Here is a 21,403-nt window from a genome sequence, read left to right as displayed (position 1 = left end):
TAAATAGATGGTGTGTGTGCAACAATATACTGAAAGGTCAATTATATTGTGCAGCTTATCTCACCACCTGTAGTTATTTAGGTGAAAGCTCCAAAATGCTTGCCTAATATGTCTGTTTATCCAAAAGGAAGTAAAAAGGGAGAGCTAGAAAGATAGCATTGCATCACATTACATGGCAATGCAATGCACAGTTGCTGAAGTTGAACCAAAATGAGCTTGTAATCTGGCTTCTGCAACTTTGAACATGAAAAATCCAATGAGGAGAAGAAAAGCAAAGCCAAAGAGTCCATCCCAAAATCCGACAAACAAGCAAAATGAACAAAAAACATTGAATTCAATTCTTTCTGATTTTAGAAACTGCATTAAAGAAGGGGTGCACCGGTCCTGGAGATACTGCAATACCAGGTCAATGCGTGGAGTGGACAGAGCAAGCTCTTTTTCCATCTCCCTGTTCTAAAAATCCATTTAATATATGGTCCCCAGATAGGGGACGTATCAGATATTAAACTGATAAGAACAGATACTACACTTGATCTTAGCCAAAAGGCCGAGAAGCGATAACCAGAATTGGTTTCAAACTATCGAGCCACCCAAGGATCCTGAAAAGTCCATTTGTGGAGATGAGCTCCTGGACTCCCGTTAAGAAGACATGTTGTCAACCTCTAGATCCCTTACATGCCTGCACTTTTCGGCTTGCTGCTGCTGCAATCCACGCGTTTTAGATCTGCATAACTCCACCTCTTTAAACACAGCACCTTCACCCCCTGCTGTTCCCACCCGCCTCAACACCGTTGGAAGGGAGGAGAACCAATTAAGGCGGGGGGTGGGGTGGAACGAGCAGCTGTCTACCCTTAGCAGGAGGGCTCCTGATTACATACCTCTCCTGCTGCTGCTGCTGCTGGCTGTCCAGCAGCAAACTGAAGGTGGCTGCTGCTGTGCACAGGTATATAAAGGCTCAGAGCCTATTATGACACGCGCAGCCAGCGTTCCATTGCCACATTCCATCTACTGCAGGCAGGATACCTGGCTGGCTGAATGTCGCTGAGAAGCTCACAGAGACCGCCATAAGCAACAGTTTAACAGAATGCCACAGACTAATCAACCAAACTTTTTGGGTTGGGTTCTCTTTTATAGTCTGCAGGCATTAAATGAAAGAAGTCAGTGTTCCAGCAGAGGGAGACAACGTTTCAGAAAAGGCATTGTAGCAAACCAAAAAAGAAATTTTAAGCGCAGCAGAGTAACCAGCGCACATACCTGTTAGCTCAGGTGAGTTTAAAAGGCTGCTGTTGATAACAAGGGCATTTGCTAAATAGATGGTGTGTGTGCAACAATATACTGAAAGGTCAATTATATTGTGCAGCTTATCTCACCACCTGTAGTTATTTAGGTGAAAGCTCCAAAATGCTTGCCTAATATGTCTGTTTATCCAAAAGGAAGTAAAAAGGGAGAGCTAGAAAGATAGCATTGCATCACATTACATGGCAATGCAATGCACAGTTGCTGAAGTTGAACCAAAATGAGCTTGTAATCTGGCTTCTGCAACTTTGAACATGAAAAATCCAATGAGGAGAAGAAAAGCAAAGCCAAAGAGTCCATCCCAAAATCCGACAAACAAGCAAAATGAACAAAAAACATTGAATTAAATTCTTTCTGATTTTAGAAACTGCATTAACCCCTTAAGCCCCGCGGGTGGTTTGCACGTTAATGACCGGGCCAATTTTTACAATTCTGACCACTGTCACTTTATGAGGTAATTACTCTCGAACGCTTCAACGGATCCCCCTGATTCTGAGATTGTTTTTTCGTGACATATTGTACTTCATGATTGTGGAAAAATTTCTTCGATATCACTTGCGTTTATTTGTGAAAAAAACGGAAATTTGGCGAAAATTTTGAAAATTTTGCAATTTTCAAAATTTGAATTTTTAAGCCCTGAAATCAGAGCGATATGTCACACAAAAGAGTTAATAAATAACATTTCCCACATGTATACTTTACATCAGCACAATTTTGGAACCAAAATTTTTTTTTGTTAGGGAGCTATAAGGGTTAAAAGTTGACCAGCGATTTCTCATTTTTCCAACAAAATTTACAAAACCATTTTTTTAGGGACCACATCACATTTGAAGTCACTTTGAGAGGTCTTTATGACAGAAAATACCCAAAAGTGACACCATTCTAAAAACTGCACCCCTCAAGGTGCTCAAAACCACATTCAAGAACTTTATTAACCCTTCAGGTGCTTCACAGGAATTTTTTGAATGTGGAAGAAAAAAATGAACATTTAACTTTTTTCACAAAAATGTTAATTTAGACCCAATTTTTTTTATTTTCACAGGGGTAACAAGAAAAAATGGACCCCAAAATTTGTTGTGCAATTTCCCCTGGGCACGCAGATACCCAATATTTGGGGAAAAAATACTGTTTGGGCGCACGGCAGGGCTCGGAAGGGAAGGAGCGCTATTTGACTTTTTGATTGTAAAATTTGCTTGAATAATTAGCGGACGCCATGTTGTGTTTGGAGAGCCCATGTGTGCCCAAACTTTGGAGCTCCCCCACAAGTGACCCCATTTTGGAAACTAGACCCCCCAAGGCACCTTTCTAGATGCATAGTGAGCACTTGGAACCCCCAGGTGCTTCACAAATTGATTCGTAACAATGAAAAAGTGAAAAAAAAAAACACTTTTTCATTTTTATGAATCAATTTGTGAAGCACCTGAGTGTTCCAAGTGCTCACAATGCATCTAGATAGGTGCCTTGGGGGGTCTAGTTTCCAAAATGGGGTCACTTGTGGGGGAGCTCCAATGTTTGGGCACACAGCGGCTCTCCAAACGCAATATGGTGTCGCTAACAATTTGAGCCGATTTTCCGTTAAATTTGTTAGAGGACACCATGTTGCATTTAGAGAGTCACTGTGTGCCCAAACATTGGAGCTCCCCCACAAGTGACCCCATTTTGGAAACTAGACCCCCCAAGGCACCTATCTAGATGCATAGTGAGCACTTGGAACCCCCAGGTGCTTCACAAATTGATTCGTAACAATGAAAAAGTGAAAAAAAAAACACTTTTTCATTTGTATGAATCAATTTGTGAAGCACCTGAGGGTTCCAAGTGCTCACTATGCATCTAGAAAGGTGCCTTGGGTGGTCTAGTTTCCAAAATGGGGTCACTTGTGGGGGAGCTCCAATATTTGGGCACACAGCGGCTCTCTAAATGCAACATGGTGTCCGCTAACAAATTGAATGGAAAATCGGCTCAAATTGTTAGCGGACACCACATTGCGTTTGGAGAGCTTCTCTGTGCCCAAACTTTGGAGCTCCCCCACAAGTGACCCCATTTTGGAAACTAGACCCCCCAAGGCACCTTTCTAGATGCATAATGAGCACTTGGAAACCAGGTGCTTCACAAATTGATTCGTAATAATGAAAAAGTGAAAAAAAAAACACTTTTTCATTTTTACGAATCAATTTGTGAAGCACCTAGGGGTTCCAAGTGCTCACTATGCATCTAGATAGGTGCCTTGGGGGGTCTAGTTTCCAAAATGGGGTCACTTGTGGGGGAGCTCCAATGTTTGGGCACACAGGGACTCTCTAAATGCAACATGGTATCCGCTAACAAATTGAATGGAAAATCGGCTCAAATTGTTAGCGGACGCCACATTGCGTTTGGAGAGCCCCTCTGTGCCCAAACTTTGGAGCTCCCCCACAAGTGACCCCATTTTGGAAACTAAACCCCCCAAGGCACCTTTCTAGATGCATAGTGAGCACTTGGAACCCCCAGGTGCTTCACAAATTGATTCGTAATAATGAAAAAGTGAAAAAAAAAACACTTTTTCATTTTTACGAATCAATTTGTGAAGCACCTAGGGGTTCCAAGTGCTTACTATGCATCTAGATAGGTGCCTTGGGGGGTCTAGTTTCCAAAATGGGGTCACTTGTGGGGGAGCTCCAATGTTTGGGCACACAGGGACTCTCTAAATGCAACATGGTATCCGCTAACAAATTGAATGGAAAATCGGCTCAAATTGTTAGCGGACGCCACATTGCGTTTGGAGAGCCCCTCTGTGCCCAAACTTTGGAGCTTCCCCACAAGTGACCCCATTTTGGAAACTAGACCCCCCAAGGCACCTTTCTAGATGCATAGTGAGCACTTGGAACCCCCAGGTGCTTCACAAATTGATTCGTAATAATGAAAAAGTGAAAAAAAAAAACACTTTTTCATTTTTGCGAATTAATTTGTGAAGCACCTAGGGGTTCCAAGTGCTCACTATGCATCTAGATAGGTGCCTTGGGGGGTCTAGTTTCCAAAATGGGGTCACTTGTGGAGGAGCTCCAATGTTTGGGCACACAGGGACTCTCCAAATGCAACATGATATCCGCTAACAATTTGAGCCGACAATTTGTTAGCGGATATCATGTTGCATTTGGAGAGTCCCTGTGTGCCCAAACATTGGAGCTCCCCCACAAGTGACCCCATTTTGGAAACTAGACCCCCCAAGGCACCTATCTAGATTCATAGTGAGCACTTGGAACCCCAGGTGCTTCACAAATTGATTCATAAAAATGAAAAAGTGTTTTTTTTTTCACTTTTTCATTTTTACGAATTAATTTGTGAAGCACCTGGGGGTTCCAAGTGCTCACTATGCATCTAGAAAGGTGCCTTGGGGGGTCTAGTTTCCAAAATGGGGTCACTTGTGGGGGAGCTCCAAAGTTTGGGCACAGAGGGGCTTTCCAAACGCAATGTGGTGTCCGCTAACAATTTGAGCCGATTTTCCATTCAATTTGTTAGCGGATACCATGTTGCATTTAGAGAGTCCCTGTGTGCCCAAACATTGGAGCTCCCCCACAAGTGACCCAATTTTGGAAACTAGACCCCCCAAGGCACCTATCTAGATTCATAGTGAGCACTTGGAACCCCAGGTGCTTCACAAATTGATTCATAAAAATGAAAAAGTGTTTTTTTTTTCACTTTTTCATTTTTACGAATCAATTTGTGAAGCACCTGGGGGTTCCAAGTGCTCACTATGCATCTAGAAAGGTGCCTTGGGGGGTCTAGTTTCCAAAATGGGGTCACTTGTGGGGGAGCTCCAAAGTTTGGGCACAGAGGGGCTCTCCAAACGCAATGTGGTGTCCGCTAACAATTTGAGCCGATTTTCCATTCAATTTGTTAGCGGATACCATGTTGCATTTAGAGAGTCCCTGTGTGCCGAAACATTGGAGCTCCCCCACAAGTGACCCCATTTTGGAAACTAGACCCCCCAAGGCACCTTTCTAGATTCATAGTGAGCACTTGGAACCCCAGGTGCTTCACAAATTGATTCATAAAAATGAAAAAGTGTTTTTTTTTTCACTTTTTCATTTTTATGAATCAATTTGTGAAGCACCTGGGGGTTCCAAGTGCTCACTATGCATCTAGAAAGGTGCCTTGGGGGGTCTAGTTTCCAAAATGGGGTCACTTGTGGGGGAGCTCCAAAGTTTGGGCACAGAGGGGCTCTCCAAACGCAATGTGGTGTCCGCTAACAATTTGAGCCGATTTTCCATTCAATTTGTTAGCGGATACCATGTTGCATTTAGAGAGTCCCTGTGTGCCCAAACATTGGAGCTCCCCCACAAGTGACCCCATTTTGGAAACTAGACCCCCCAAGGCACCTATCTAGATTCATAGTGAGCACTTGGAACCCCAGGTGCTTCACAAATTGATTCATAAAAATGAAAAAGTGTTTTATTTTCACTTTTTCATTTTTACGAATCAATTTGTGAAGCACCTGGGGGTTCTAAGTGCTCACTATGCATCTAGATAGGTGCCTTGGGGGGTCTAGTTTCCAAAATGGGGTCACTTGTGGGGGAGCTCCAATGTTTGGACACACAGGGGCTCTCCAAACGCAACATGGCGTCCGCTAACAATTTGAGCCGATTTTCCATTCAATTTGTTAGCGGACACCATGTCGCGTTTGGAGAGCCCGTGATGTGCCTAAACAGTGGAGCTCCCCCACAAGTGTCCCCATTTTGGAAACTATACCCCTCAAAGATTTTATTAAGGTGTATAGTGAACATTTTGAACCCAGAGGTACGGCACATTATTTGTTTACATTAGGTCATCATATTGAATAAGTTTTCATTATTCTTGAGCGCAAGTGCTCGCTACTTGAGTTTGCATCGGGTACTCAGGTATGCACCATGTACAGCGTGTGCTCGAGTGACATGCTCGAGTCCCTGCTCCGCATGTTTCACGGTTATTAGACACCCAAAAAAAAACATGCGGGGATCGCTCGTGCATGGCAGGCAATCCCCGTAAAGTTTTTTGGCCGCGAAGCATATGGGGCAGAGACTCGAGCATGTCACTCAAATACCCACGATACTAAATGCATACCAGAGCACCCGATGCAAACTCAAGTAGCGAGCACTTGCTCTCAACACTAGTCGCCATATCGTCATCTTTTTTTCTTACTTTTGAAAAAAATCCCAACCCCAGCCCTAACCCTAGCACAACCCTAGCCCCAGCACAACCCTAGCCCCAGCACAACCCTAGCCCCAGCACAACCCTAGCCCCAAACCCAGCCCTAACCCTAGCCCAATCCTAACTCAAGAGTTTATTTTTGACGCCGTTCTTTGTGCGGTATAAGTGATTAGACGACTTTATTCTTCGGGTCGGTGTGATTACAGCAATGCCAGAATCATATGGGGTTTTTATGACTGACAGCTGTCACACACTAAAAGACGCATTTTTTGTAAAATCTAGTTTTTGCATCGCCATATTTTGAGAGCTATAATTTTTCCAGATTTTGGCAGACAGTCATGTGACGGCTCGTTTTTTGCGGGATGACTTGACGTTGTTATTGGTGCCATTTTCAGGCACGTGACATTTTTTGATCGCTTTCTATTCCGATTTTTGGGAGGCAGAATAAACAAAAACCAACAATTCAGGAATTGTTTTTTTTTTTTTTTTTTTATTCTGTTCCGCGTGTGGTAAAATTGATAAGGCAGCTTTACTCTTCGGGTCAGTACGTTTACAGCGGTACCACATTTGTATCATTTTTCTATGTTTTGGCGCTTATACACAATAAAAGCTATTTTATAGAAATAAATATTTTTTAGTATCGCTTTATTATGAGAGCTATAACTTTTTTATTTTTCAGCTGGTGGAGCTATATGGCGGCTTGTTTTTTGCAGGACGAGATGCCGTTTTCAGCGGTATCATTTCTATTTATATACGTCTTTTTGATCGCGTGTTATTCCACTTTTTGTTTGGCGGTATGGTGATAAAGCATTGTTTTTTGCTTGGTTTTTTTTTTTTTTTTTTTACCGTGTTCACTGAAGGGGTTAACTAGTGGGACAGTTTTATAGGTCAGGTTGTTCCGGACGCGGCGATACCAAATATGTGTACTTTTATTGTTTTTTTTTTATTTTTTTTATAATAATATTTATTGATGGGTACATTATATTTTTATTTTTGGTGTATTATTTTTTTTATTTTTTTATAATATTTTTGCACATTTTTTTTTTTTTTTTTTTTCCACTTTCACACAGTTTATACACTTTATTACTTTGTCCCACTCTGGGACTTTCACTTTTTTTTTTCTGATCGCCTGCATGGCACAGGAATGGAGCACCATCCCTATGCCATGAAGGCTGTCAGAAGTGCACAGTGTGAAGATTGCTTGGAGATGCACTGCGCATGTCCAAGCAATCTTCCTGCTCTCTGGTGACCCGGATGTTGTCATGACGACATCGGGTCGTCATGGCAACACCCGGGAAGCCTTTGCAGACTGCGCTGGAAGCCGGAAGAGGAGGTGAGTATCGCCGATCACCTCCCCTTGCCCCCGCAATGCCGCGATCGACTTCGATCGACTTCGATCGCAGCATCGCGGGGGTTAATGTGCTGGGAGCGGTGCGTGACCGCTCCCTGCACATAGTACCGGGTGTCAGCTGTGACAATCAGCTGACACCCGGCGGCGATCGCGCCCGCACAGCCTGTGTGCGGGCGCGATCGCGATGACGTACTAATACGGGTCTGGCTCTTAAGTCCCAGGGCACAGACGCGTATTAGTACGTCAGATGTTATTAAGGGGTTAAAGAAGGGGTGCACCGGTCCTGGAGATACTGCAATACCAGGTCAATGCGTGGAGTGGACAGAGCAAGCTCTTTTTCCATCTCCCTGTTCTAAAAATCCATTTAATATATGGTCCCCAGATAGGGGACGTATCAGATATTAAACTGATAAGAACAGATACTACACTTGATCTTAGCCAAAAGGCCGAGAAGCGATAACCAGAATTGGTTTCAAACTACGGAGCCACCCAAGGATCCTGAAAAGTCCATTTGTGGAGATGAGCTCCTGGACTCCCGTTAAGAAGACATGTTGTCAACCTCTAGATCCCTTACATGCCTGCACTTTTCGGCTTGCTGCTGCTGCAATCCACGCGTTTTAGATCTGCATAACTCCACCTCTTTAAGCACAGCACCTTCACCCCCTGCTGTTCCCACCCGCCTCAACACCGTTGGAAGGGAGGAGAACCAATTAAGGCGGGGGGTGGGGTGGAACGAGCAGCTGTCTACCCTTAGCAGGAGGGCTCCTGATTACATACCTCTCCTGCTGCTGCTGCTGCTGGCTGTCCAGCAGTAGACTGAAGGTGGCTGCTGCTGTGCACAGGTATATAAAGGCTCAGAGCCTATTATGACACGCGCAGCCAGCGTTCCATTGCCACATTCCATCTACTGCAGGCAGGATACCTGGCTGGCTGAATGTCGCTGAGAAGCTCACAGAGACCGCCATAAGCAACAGTTTAACAGAATGCCACAGACTAATCAACCAAACTTTTTGGGTTGGGTTCTCTTTTATAGTCTGCGGGCATTAAATGAAAGAAGTCAGTGTTCCAGCAGAAGGAGACAACGTTTCAGAAAAGGCATTGTAGCAAACCAAAAAAGAAATTTTAAGCGCAGCAGAGTAACCAGCGCACATACCTGTTAGCTCAGGTGAGTTTAAAAGGCTGCTGTTGATAACAAGGGCATTTGCTAAATAGATGGTGTGTGTGCAACAATATACTGAAAGGTCAATTATATTGTGCAGCTTATCTCACCACCTGTAGTTATTTAGGTGAAAGCTCCAAAATGCTTGCCTAATATGTCTGTTTATCCAAAAGGAAGTAAAAAGGGAGAGCTAGAAAGATAGCATTGCATCACATTACATGGCAATGCAATGCACAGTTGCTGAAGTTGAACCAAAATGAGCTTGTAATCTGGCTTCTGCAACTTTGAACATGAAAAATCCAATGAGGAGAAGAAAAGCAAAGCCAAAGAGTCCATCCCAAAATCCGACAAACAAGCAAAATGAACAAAAAACATTGAATTCAATTCTTTCTGATTTTAGAAACTGCATTAAAGAAGGGGTGCACCGGTCCTGGAGATACTGCAATACCAGGTCAATGCGTGGAGTGGACAGAGCAAGCTCTTTTTCCATCTCCCTGTTCTAAAAATCCATTTAATATATGGTCCCCAGATAGGGGACGTATCAGATATTAAACTGATAAGAACAGATTTTTTTTTTTTTTCCATAACACTCAGATTACAAGTACCATCTCGATTCCATACTTCTGAAAACGGTGATGGACCAAATCCATCATCGTGTCATTTTAAAACAAAAAAACATTATTTAATGCATATACAAAAAAAACAAAACAACAACCAGTATTTCCTCTCAGACACATAATATATAGAGGAAGGAAACAAAACACATTACTGCATTCCTCCCTTCAACGCAAAATATGTTAGATACTCCAACAGTCCTTTCTCTTGCGAGAAAGATTCAAAGTTTGTATTCACATAATCTATCCATGTCCTTCCCACCTTATAGGTTTCAAAAAACCTCTCTTTATTTGCCTTCACACTTGCGATTACCTTTGGAAAAAAAGCTTCAAAACACACACCACTTCCCTTCATTTCCGCAATTCCTTTTTTAACTTTGTCCATTTCTTTATCAGCTTCCTCCTCTTCTGTTTGCCTCTGAACCTCTACCGTCTTCTTTTTTTCTTTCTTTTCCGCCTTTGCACTTTCCATCTTCTCCTTATTACTCTTTCTCTTTGGGCATTCCTTAAACCTATGCCCAATTTCCATACACAGGTTACACTTATTCCTTTCTACTGGACATGATTTAGAAACATGTCCTTCCGCTTTACACTTCCAACACTTTTCTGCAGTACAGTCTTCACGTTTATGACCATATACCTCACAAATTGAACAAAAGGAATCCATCCCATTAAAGAATAAATTCCCACTTACTTTACCAAGCTTAAACCTTTGAGGCGGGTAGGAAAAACTCCTATCCTTGTTCATGTTAAATTCCACAAAAAATTTCCACTTTCCCGTCCATACTCCGAATTCATTCATTACTTTACCTTTTGATACTACAGACTTGGCAAAACCACTCAAAAACGTGACAATGTCCTCTTCTGGAACCAGTGGTGAAAACATCTTCACTGTCACCATCTTTTCACTACTAAATACGTGACGTTGAAACCGAATTCCAACAAACTTCTCATGTCTCAATTCATCAAAAGAATCCATATAGTTCTCCAAAATCTTCCTAGACTCAAAAAACACGTCATAGACACCCTTTTGGGGATAATCCATAACTGCCACGATGTCTTCTTTTTTCACCTTTGCGACACCCAAGATGATCTCCTTCATAATAAACCGAAAGTCCTTAACCTTCTGACAGTCTCTCCGGACAAAAATCCGGAAAGCGGTCTCCACACGTGCATGTTCTGGAACCTCCAACTTCGGCCACAACTCCGCCTCTGTTGCCATGATTCTCCAACAGAATTAGCGTAATCTCCACTCCAACACACAGAAGGAGCGAGTATGATCGCTTCCCGTTGTCTGGGGACTAAGCCGACACGCCTATAGCAGCAAGGGGGTGAAGTCCCCACAATTAAGTAAGGACGATCCCCCAAGGCCGACGAGCCAGTTACCCCAGACACCTCCAACCAAAACCAAGGCAGCAATCGCTAAATCACTGCACTTGATCTTAGCCAAAAGGCCGAGAAGCGATAACCAGAATTGGTTTCAAACTACGGAGCCACCCAAGGATCCTGAAAAGTCCATTTGTGGAGATGAGCTCCTGGACTCCCGTTAAGAAGACATGTTGTCAACCTCTAGATCCCTTACATGCCTGCACTTTTCGGCTTGCTGCTGCTGCAATCCACGCGTTTTAGATCTGCATAACTCCACCTCTTTAAACACAGCACCTTCACCCCCTGCTGTTCCCACCCGCCTCAACACCGTTGGAAGGGAGGAGAACCAATTAAGGCGGGGGGTGGGGTGGAACGAGCAGCTGTCTACCCTTAGCAGGAGGGCTCCTGATTACATACCTCTCCTGCTGCTGCTGCTGCTGGCTGTCCAGCAGCAGACTGAAGGTGGCTGCTGCTGTGCACAGGTATATAAAGGCTCAGAGCCTATTATGACACGCGCAGCCAGCGTTCCATTGCCACATTCCATCTACTGCAGGCAGGATACCTGGCTGGCTGAATGTCGCTGAGAAGCTCACCGAGACCGCCATAAGCAACAGTTTAACAGAATGCCACAGACTAATCAACCAAACTTTTTGGGTTGGGTTCTCTTTTATAGTCTGCAGGCATTAAATGAAAGAAGTCAGTGTTCCAGCAGAAGGAGACAACGTTTCAGAAAAGGCATTGTAGCAAACCAAAAAAGAAATTTTAAGCGCAGCAGAGTAACCAGCGCACATACCTGTTAGCTCAGGTGAGTTTAAAAGGCTGCTGTTGATAACAAGGGCATTTGCTAAATAGATGGTGTGTGTGCAACAATATACTGAAAGGTCAATTATATTGTGCAGCTTATCTCACCACCTGTAGTTATTTAGGTGAAAGCTCCAAAATGCTTGCCTAATATGTCTGTTTATCCAAAAGGAAGTAAAAAGGGAGAGCTAGAAAGATAGCATTGCATCACATTACATGGCAATGCAATGCACAGTTGCTGAAGTTGAACCAAAATGAGCTTGTAATCTGGCTTCTGCAACTTTGAACATGAAAAATCCAATGAGGAGAAGAAAAGCAAAGCCAAAGAGTCCATCCCAAAATCCGACAAACAAGCAAAATGAACAAAAAACATTGAATTCAATTCTTTCTGATTTTAGAAACTGCATTAAAGAAGGGGTGCACCGGTCCTGGAGATACTGCAATACCAGGTCAATGCGTGGAGTGGACAGAGCAAGCTCTTTTTCCATCTCCCTGTTCTAAAAATCCATTTAATATATGGTCCCCAGATAGGGGACGTATCAGATATTAAACTGATAAGAACAGATACTACACTTGATCTTAGCCAAAAGGCCGAGAAGCGATAACCAGAATTGGTTTCAAACTACGGAGCCACCCAAGGATCCTGAAAAGTCCATTTGTGGAGATGAGCTCCTGAACTCCCGTTAAGAAGACATTTTGTCAACCTCTAGATCCCTTACATGCCTGCACTTTTCGGCTTGCTGCTGCTGCAATCCACGCGTTTTAGATCTGCATAACTCCACCTCTTTAAACACAGCACCTTCACCCCCTGCTGTTCCCACCCGCCTCAACACCGTTGGAAGGGAGGAGAACCAATTAAGGCGGGGGGTGGGGTGGAACGAGCAGCTGTCTACCCTTAGCAGGAGGGCTCCTGATTACATACCTCTCCTGCTGCTGCTGCTGCTGGCTGTCCAGCAGCAGACTGAAGGTGGCTGCTGCTGTGCACAGGTATATAAAGGCTCAGAGCCTATTATGACACGCGCAGCCAGCGTTCCATTGCCACATTCCATCTACTGCAGGCAGGATACCTGGCTGGCTGAATGTCGCTGAGAAGCTCACAGAGACCGCCATAAGCAACAGTTTAACAGAATGCCACAGACTAATCAACCAAACTTTTTGGGTTGGGTTCTCTTTTATAGTCTGCAGGCATTAAATGAAAAAAGTCAGTGTTCCAGCAGAAGGAGACAACGTTTCAGAAAAGGCATTGTAGCAAACCAAAAAAGAAATTTTAAGCGCAGCAGAGTAACCAGCGCACATACCTGTTAGCTCAGGTGAGTTTAAAAGGCTGCTGTTGATAACAAGGGCATTTGCTAAATAGATGGTGTGTGTGCAACAATATACTGAAAGGTCAATTATATTGTGCAGCTTATCTCACCACCTGTAGTTATTTAGGTGAAAGCTCCAAAATGCTTGCCTAATATGTCTGTTTATCCAAAAGGAAGTAAAAAGGGAGAGCTAGAAAGATAGCATTGCATCACATTACATGGCAATGCAATGCACAGTTGCTGAAGTTGAACCAAAATGAGCTTGTAATCTGGCTTCTGCAACTTTGAACATGAAAAATCCAATGAGGAGAAGAAAAGCAAAGCCAAAGAGTCCATCCCAAAATCCGACAAACAAGCAAAATGAACAAAAAACATTGAATTCAATTCTTTCTGATTTTAGAAACTGCATTAAAGAAGGGGTGCACCGGTCCTGGAGATACTGCAATACCAGGTCAATGCGTGGAGTGGACAGAGCAAGCTCTTTTTCCATCTCCCTGTTCTAAAAATCCATTTAATATATGGTCCCCAGATAGGGGACGTATCAGATATTAAACTGATAAGAACAGATCCGTTTTCAAACAAGCTTTATTTAAATCAGACATACATCATAAATTACAAACAAATCACAAAGACTTGAATAAAATATGACATAAAACAAATACAAGGTCAGATTTAAAAAGCGCATAAAAGCATAAAAATCATAAAACACAGTTTTGCATATAATTTGCATAAATAAATACATATGTCAAATGCAAACACCATAGCTTTTTAACTTTATCTTGTTACAATCAGGTAGTATGAAAACTTTTCACAAAGAACATATCCGATACAATATTTGAAACAAATCACAAATACTGGAATAAAATATGACATAAAACTAATACAGAGTCAGAATTAAAATGCACTTAAAAGCATAAAAAGCATAAAACACAGTTTTGCATATAATTTACATAAATAAATACATATTCCAAATTTGCAAACACCATAGCTTTTTTGCTTCATTGATTCCCATCTTTTTACAATCTCTCAGGTAGTATGTAAACATTTCACAAAGAGCAAGCCCAATACAATCTTTGACAGGAATAAATTCACGTTTAAACAATAATATATTGCGCACTTTCCATAAAGCTTCTTTTAAACAGTTTATTATAAGCCATGCGACTCGTGCTTGTTTCATGGTTGGGCAATTAATTATCCCATATATTATAATGTCACAATTAAGGGTTTGTATACCACATATCCATTTTAGGAGGGTGCCCACCGTCTGCCATAGCTCTTGTGCGTAGGGGCAATCCCACAGTAAATGAAACACTGACTCGTTTGGGGCGCATCTTTCTCTGGGACATCTAGCACTAGCCACCAGCCCCCTATGATGCTGAAAAGCTCTCGTAGGGAGACATTGGTGAACAACCTGCCAAGCTAAATCCTTTTGTGAGTTGCTAAGTGCAGGACAGGCCACGTTGTTCCACACTAGGCGGCACCTGGAGATGGAAAAATTAGACACATCCTCCATCTCCTCATGTCCCTTACAAATAACTGTTAACTTACGTTGATCAAATAAAAGCTGACGATCAACTTGGGTCAGATCATATTCTGAAATGACCTTCTCCAAGATCTTGTAATGCTTAGGGGGAGATAAGAGAAAAGGACAATTAACAGTCATACTGAAGTTCAACTTTCGGAAAAGAAACCCAGTTGTATATCTAAGAAAACAAGAGAAAGCCCCAACATTATTCAAGCTTTTGCAACAAAATACAAAAAACTTGATAAATAAAAACAATTTTAAATCAGGGAACCCTTTACCCCCATTTTTCTTGCTTTTACATACCACCTCCCTCCTCAATTTCTCCATTTTGGATCCCCACAGAAAATAAAACATGGGCTTCATAAGTCTTTTAAGATACAGAGAATTAGGGGGAAAAACCATAGCGGCATACAAAATGATAGGAAGCAAAACCATTTTAATTACAAGAATCTTGCCCTCCATTGTTAGTTTTCGAGTTTGCCATAAAGAGATCTTCTGATTTAATTTATTCAAAACCAAATCCCAGTTTTCAATACCATCATTAGCAGGATTAAACAAGACACCCAGGATCTTGATTCCTACTGTTTGTGTGGGAACCCTAGGCGGATCTGACTCCCATTGACCCATAATCATACAGTCACATTTATTTATATTCAACTTAAACCCAGACCCAGCACTAAAAATTTCAGTAATTAGAATTGCTCTGTTAATAGATGCTGAGCTAGTGCCATAGACAGATATGTCATCCATATATCCAATGGCTTTAACTTGTTGTCCACCCCCACCCGGAATAAAAATGCCCCTAACCACCTTGTCCCGACGCAGCAGGCACAACAGTGGCTCAATGGAGCAGACAAATAAAAGTGGGGACATGGGGCAACCTTGTTTAACACCTTAAAGAAGCTCCACCTCTCTAGTTAAAAAACCATTGACTAAAATCCGGGCAGATGACTGTTTGTATAAAAGCGCAATTTTCTGAATAAAAGAATCAGGGAACCCCATCTTTCCCATAACTTTAAAAAGATAAAAGTGGGAGACCCTATCAAACGCTTTCATAAAATCCAAAGATAAAATAGCTAGTGGCTGTTTTCTATCTTTTTGAAACCAGATAAGATCACGAATTAGGTTTAGATGCTCCCAGATTGATCTCCCGGGGACACCACACACCTGATCTGGATGAATTACATTTTTAATAACTGCTTTAAGACGACCAGCAACAACTTTAGCTAAAATCTTGTAGTCTGTATTTAATAGTGAAATAGGCCTCCAATTCTCCAACTTTGATTTATCACCTTTCTTAAAAATTAATGTAATCATACTTTTACGCCATGAATATGGTAATAAATCAGCCTTAGAGGCTTCACAAACTACTTGTATAAAATCCTCCTTAATTAGATCCCAAAAGCAAAGATAAAATTCAATAGGAAGGCCATCTGATCCAGGAGCCTTACCTTTATTAAAACTCTTAAGGGTCTCTTCAATTTCACTGGGTAAAAGTTCTTTAGCTAAAAAAATCTGGTCATCTTTATTTAAAAACTGGGATAAAACATTAAGATTCTCTGTAAAAGCAGGTTCATCAACATTTTTAATACTAAAAAGATCTCTATAAAAATTAGCAGTATGCTCTAAAATGCTCTCAGTGGAAGATTGTCCTTCTAGCTCAGTAATCACTTGTTTTTTGTCACTCATTTTTTTAAAGAAGAACCTTGAGCAGGTCTCACCCTCTTCCAAATATTTCACACGGGCATTAAATATAATTTCTTTACCCTTTTGTTCCAGGAATTTTTGGATTTCTGTCTGGATCTTGGCAATCTCACCATCCACACCAGGCACTCCCCACCCCTTAAGCTTATGGAGAGTTTGCATCCTGACATTAAAATCTTTAAAACATTTCCTTTTTTCACGTGCCTTCCTTTTACCAATTTTAATAAAAAATTCTTTAATACGGGTTTTAACACACTCCCACCACCCCAACATACTCTGATTTGGGTGTTTCCGTCTTCTCCAACTCTCATACTTTGCATAAAACTCCGCCCTTACCAGTTCGTCTTCTAATAAGAGCACATTCAATTTCCACATACCTTTTCCAACTTTTGCTTCCTGTGGAGTTTGCAATACATTGTATAATAATACATGATCAGAAAAAATATTTTCTATTAGACCAGCATTCCTAGGTTTAAAAACATCAGAAGAGGAAAAAATAAAATCAATACGAGATGACATCCCTCTACCCCTCCATGTATGCCCAGTGTCAGTAGGGTAGGACTTTCTCCAAGCATCTAATAATTTGAGGTCCGTTGTCAAATGTTTTAACAGACTGGATGTTTTGTCTGTTCTTCCATTAGTATCACCTCCACTCCTCCCCTCCCCCAACATGACACAGTTAAAATCCCCTCCCACTATCACAGGGGACGGACCTGATAAAAACAAAGGGATGACATTAAAAAGGGAAGCACGCTCATTTTTCTCTGGGGATGCATAAACATTAATAAGACGACAGGTAAAACCATTTAAAATAACATGAGTTGATAAGGCACGACCTGGAACTATTTCAGTGATGGATAAAACATTAACATTTTGACATTTGAATAAAATCCCAACCCCGGCAGCTTTATTTTCATTGGACCCTGACCAAATAGAGGGTCCTGCTGACCAGTCCATTTTTAAGTTGGGGTATGACAAATCGTGATCAATACCGCATTCTTGCAGGAAAAAAATGTCAAAGTTCAGAGTCAGTAACCAAGCAAACAAAGCAGCCCGTCTAACAGGGCTCTTTAGGCTTCTCACATTTAGTGAGGCAGCACGGATTTCTGCCATGTTAGGTGTTTTTTATTGATTCATTATACTCTGAATCTGAATCAATAATTTGTGACAGAGAAGGTGAAGGAAGGGATGACACAGTTCGTAAACTGTCCGTTTCATCTGAGTCCGTGAAATCCTCAATTAAGTTAGTCCCCTCTGGGCTGAGAATTTTTGCAGCACTAGATAGAAAGACTTTACGGGACATCTGAGGCAGGTTATGCTCCTCCTGTGCCTCTTCACGACTTCTCTTACCACTGGCGCTGAGATCCATCCGATCCTCCGAATCCACCCGATCCTCACCAGGCACTGCAGCAGGTGGAATACCCGCAGACCCTCCAGGAGCACCAAGGGACATCATCTCCGGAGCAGGATGACCATCAGGACCAGCAACAGGTTCACCAACCACTGCACGACCTCTATCATCCAGGCAGGCAACAGGACATCCATCAGGAATGGTTCCAGGACATCCATCTGGACTGGCATCAGGACATCCATCTGGACTGGCATCAGGACATCCATCTGGACTGGCATCAAGGCATCCATCTGGGTTGGCATCAGGACATCCATCTGGATTGGCATCAGGGCATCCGTCTGGATTGGCATCAGGGCATCCATCTGGATTGGCATCAGGGCATCCGTCTGGACTGGCATCAGGGCAGACATCTGGTCCAACATCTGTGCTGGCATCAGCAGGGGTATCTGGATGGACATCTGGATTGGTACCAACAGCTCCAGATTTTCGCCTCTTTTTTGGTTCCCTCTCATTTCCGCTCTGAGAAGGTGCCATCTCCCCACCAGGTGAAACCTGGACCCCTGCAGGAGTAGGCAAAGGCGTGACCTCGGCTACAGAGGCCGGGTTTTTCCGCAAAGGTACCGACTGAGCATCGACTGAGTCAGACTGTTTTTGACCTTTAGTAATGTCCACAAAGCTTTTTCTGGGGTCACCCGGGCTGACCCTGCTGGCATCAGCAGGAACTCCTGCGGAACTAGCCGCAGGCGCCCGAGAGCCACCACGAGACCTTGTCCGCATCGGACAATTACTGAACAGGTGAGTAGACATTCCGCACCCACTGCAGGTCTTACTGTTCTTACAGTCCTTTGAGGCATGACCCCATTGTCCACAATTGTGGCACTGACTCATCCGCTCGTTCTTACAATCGCTCTGTATGTGACCAAGGTCACCACACCTACGACACCTGAATGGTTGTCCATCATAGAAGAGGTAGCCATGGTCTCTTCCCAGCACCACTGTGGAGGGGGGGTGCATAAGGCCTTCTACACCCCCAGGGTCAAGTCTGAAGCGTACCATAAAGCGTCGTTTCCCATTCCAGAAACCGCTCCGACCTTTGACGTTCCCCGTAAATCTGACAGATGTACAATATCTGCTCAGAAAAAGCTCAATATCATCTGTGGACACATGGGGGTTAAACATGTATACCACAAGGGGAACGTCAACTCCGCCATATAGACCCGTAAAAATCACTCCGTCCAACAGCTTGCTGTTGCGGTGGCCCTTAACGCATTCGTAAAAGTGCTGGCAGGCAACCTTGGTCGAGAACGTGAGAATATATGTACTCTGCCCCTTCTCCTGCAGGCAGTAAACATCATGATCTTTCACGTTCAACAGATCTCTCAAAATCTGTACATAGAACTCACGGGGGTTGTCATATCCGACATGGTTTGCTGGAACCTCGATACGCACCGAGTTCCTGATCTGGCCGGAGCCAGTGGAAAATTGAAATGAACAAGGCATCTCACCAAAGTGGCAAAGGCTTACCGTCACTACGGGCTCGGCCTTTCGCCTGGGGATCGCAACTTGTTGCCCGGGGACTAAGCCAGCTCCCTAATAGCAGCAGGGGGGTGAAGTCCCACCAAAAGGTGAGACGATCCCCCCAGGCCAAGGAGCCGGGTACCCCGGGCACCTCTCAGCCAAGACCAAGGCAGCAACCGTTAGATCACTGCACCTGATCTCAGCCAAAAGGCCGAGAAGCGATAACCAGAATTGGTTTCAAACTACGGAGCCACCCAAGGATCCTGAAAAGTCCATTTGTGGAGATGAGCTCCTGGACTCCCGTTAAGAAGACATGTTGTCAACCTCTAGATCCCTTACATGCCTGCACTTTTCGGCTTGCTGCTGCTGCAATCCACGCGTTTTAGATCTGCATAACTCCACCTCTTTAAACACAGCACCTTCACCCCCTGCTGTTCCCACCCGCCTCAACACCGTTGGAAGGGAGGAGAACCAATTAAGGCGGGGGGTGGGGTGGAACGAGCAGCTGTCTACCCTTAGCAGGAGGGCTCCTGATTACATACCTCTCCTGCTGCTGCTGCTGCTGGCTGTCCAGCAGCAGACTGAAGGTGGCTGCTGCTGTGCACAGGTATATAAAGGCTCAGAGCCTATTATGACACGCGCAGCCAGCGTTCCATTGCCACATTCCATCTACTGCAGGCAGGATACCTGGCTGGCTGAATGTCGCTGAGAAGCTCACAGAGACCGCCATAAGCAACAGTTTAACAGAATGCCACAGACTAATCAACCAAACTTTTTGGGTTGGGTTCTCTTTTATAGTCTGCAGGCATTAAATGAAAGAAGTCAGTGTTCCAGCAGAAGGAGACAACGTTTCAGAAAAGGCATTGTAGCAAACCAAAAAAGAAATTTTAAGCGCAGCAGAGTAACCAGCGCACATACCTGTTAGCTCAGGTGAGTTTAAAAGGCTGCTGTTGATAACAAGGGCATTTGCTAAATAGATGGTGTGTGTGCAACAATATACTGAAAGGTCAATTATATTGTGCAGCTTATCTCACCACCTGTAGTTATTTAGGTGAAAGCTCCAAAATGCTTGCCTAATATGTCTGTTTATCCAAAAGGAAGTAAAAAGGGAGAGCTAGAAAGATAGCATTGCATCACATTACATGGCAATGCAATGCACAGTTGCTGAAGTTGAACCAAAATGAGCTTGTAATCTGGCTTCTGCAACTTTGAACATGAAAAATCCAATGAGGAGAAGAAAAGCAAAGCCAAAGAGTCCATCCCAAAATCCGACAAACAAGCAAAATGAACAAAAAACATTGAATTCAATTCTTTCTGATTTTAGAAACTGCATTAAAGAAGGGGTGCACCGGTCCTGGAGATACTGCAATACCAGGTCAATGCGTGGAGTGGACAGAGCAAGCTCTTTTTCCATCTCCCTGTTCTAAAAATCCATTTAATATATGGTCCCCAGATAGGGGACGTATCAGATATTAAACTGATAAGAACAGATTTTTTGATTGAATATATCTTTTATTAGCACAAAAAATAAGTTAACAGACAGTGTACAGTGCCGCAGCCCAGTACACACAGAATTCTACATCATATTTACATAGCATGAGGATACGACGCACTAACTAGACACATCACACCCCTATGCTACACAAAACACTTAATCTGAAAGAAAAAGCATGTCAATCAATACAGTACGACGAACCGTGATAAGGGATGGGGATTGGGAAAAAGGGGATGGGGAGGGGAAAATCACAGGCCCGAAGCTTTATTGAAAGACAAGACACATAAGGGGAGAGGGGGAGGAGGGGTTTAGTCCTCGTCCTCGTCCTCCGGACCGTCCATGATGGAATAGTCTCTGAGCAGGCTGTGGATCAGCCTGCGGCAGTCCTGGATGGACATCCTCTCCCTCCTCAAGATGAGCCGGTTCCTGGCGACCCAAACGGCATCCTTGAAGCAGTTCATAAGGCGCCAAGCCTCCTGGATGGCTCCGACGGTATGAACCCCAGGGAAGAGTCCGTAAAGCACAGAATGGTGCGATAGGCTCGCCCTGGGGACAGAGTTCCTCAGGTCGTCCTCAAGTGCAGTCAATAGGCGCTGTGCAAATCCGCAGTCCCAAAAAGTGTGCAAAGATGTTTCCTCCACGAAGGGGCACCTTGGGCAGTACCGGGTCTTGCACAGGTTCCGGGCATGCATGAATGACCGGACGGGCAGTCCGCCCTGAATCGCCATCCACGACAAGTCCTTGTGCCCGTTGGTCA

At 43.5% G+C, this 21,403-nt stretch overlaps 5 non-coding genes and 1 pseudogene across 5 annotated transcripts; all 6 read right to left on the bottom strand.

Moving 5' to 3' along the window:
* Positions 1-368: 368 nt before the first annotated feature.
* LOC141198825 (U2 spliceosomal RNA) lies at positions 369-559 on the bottom strand. Its single transcript, XR_012270595.1, has one exon. It is a non-coding gene; the product is annotated as a U2 spliceosomal RNA (small nuclear RNA).
* Positions 560-8,074: 7,515 nt separating this feature from the next.
* LOC141198824 (U2 spliceosomal RNA) lies at positions 8,075-8,265 on the bottom strand. The gene has a single exon (XR_012270594.1). It is a non-coding gene; the product is annotated as a U2 spliceosomal RNA (small nuclear RNA).
* A 1,115-nt stretch (positions 8,266-9,380) lies between these two features.
* Positions 9,381-9,562, bottom strand: LOC141198802 (U2 spliceosomal RNA). The gene has a single exon (XR_012270585.1). It is a non-coding gene; the product is annotated as a U2 spliceosomal RNA (small nuclear RNA).
* Positions 9,563-12,161: 2,599 nt separating this feature from the next.
* On the bottom strand, positions 12,162-12,352 carry LOC141198823 (U2 spliceosomal RNA). Its single transcript, XR_012270593.1, has one exon. It is a non-coding gene; the product is annotated as a U2 spliceosomal RNA (small nuclear RNA).
* A 1,115-nt stretch (positions 12,353-13,467) lies between these two features.
* LOC141198786 (U2 spliceosomal RNA) lies at positions 13,468-13,640 on the bottom strand (annotated as a pseudogene).
* Positions 13,641-20,489: 6,849 nt separating this feature from the next.
* On the bottom strand, positions 20,490-20,682 carry LOC141198776 (U2 spliceosomal RNA). The gene has a single exon (XR_012270566.1). It is a non-coding gene; the product is annotated as a U2 spliceosomal RNA (small nuclear RNA).
* Between the last annotated feature and the right edge of the window lie 721 nt (positions 20,683-21,403).

This window comes from Phyllobates terribilis, unplaced genomic scaffold (assembly GCF_046119375.1).
Source record: "Phyllobates terribilis strain yellow unplaced genomic scaffold, ASM4611937v1 Scaffold_106__1_contigs__length_5700502, whole genome shotgun sequence".
Classification (NCBI taxonomy): Eukaryota; Metazoa; Chordata; class Amphibia; order Anura; family Dendrobatidae; genus Phyllobates; species Phyllobates terribilis.
Note: the sequence above shows the minus strand (reverse complement) of the source record. Positions and strands in the feature narration are given on the sequence as shown.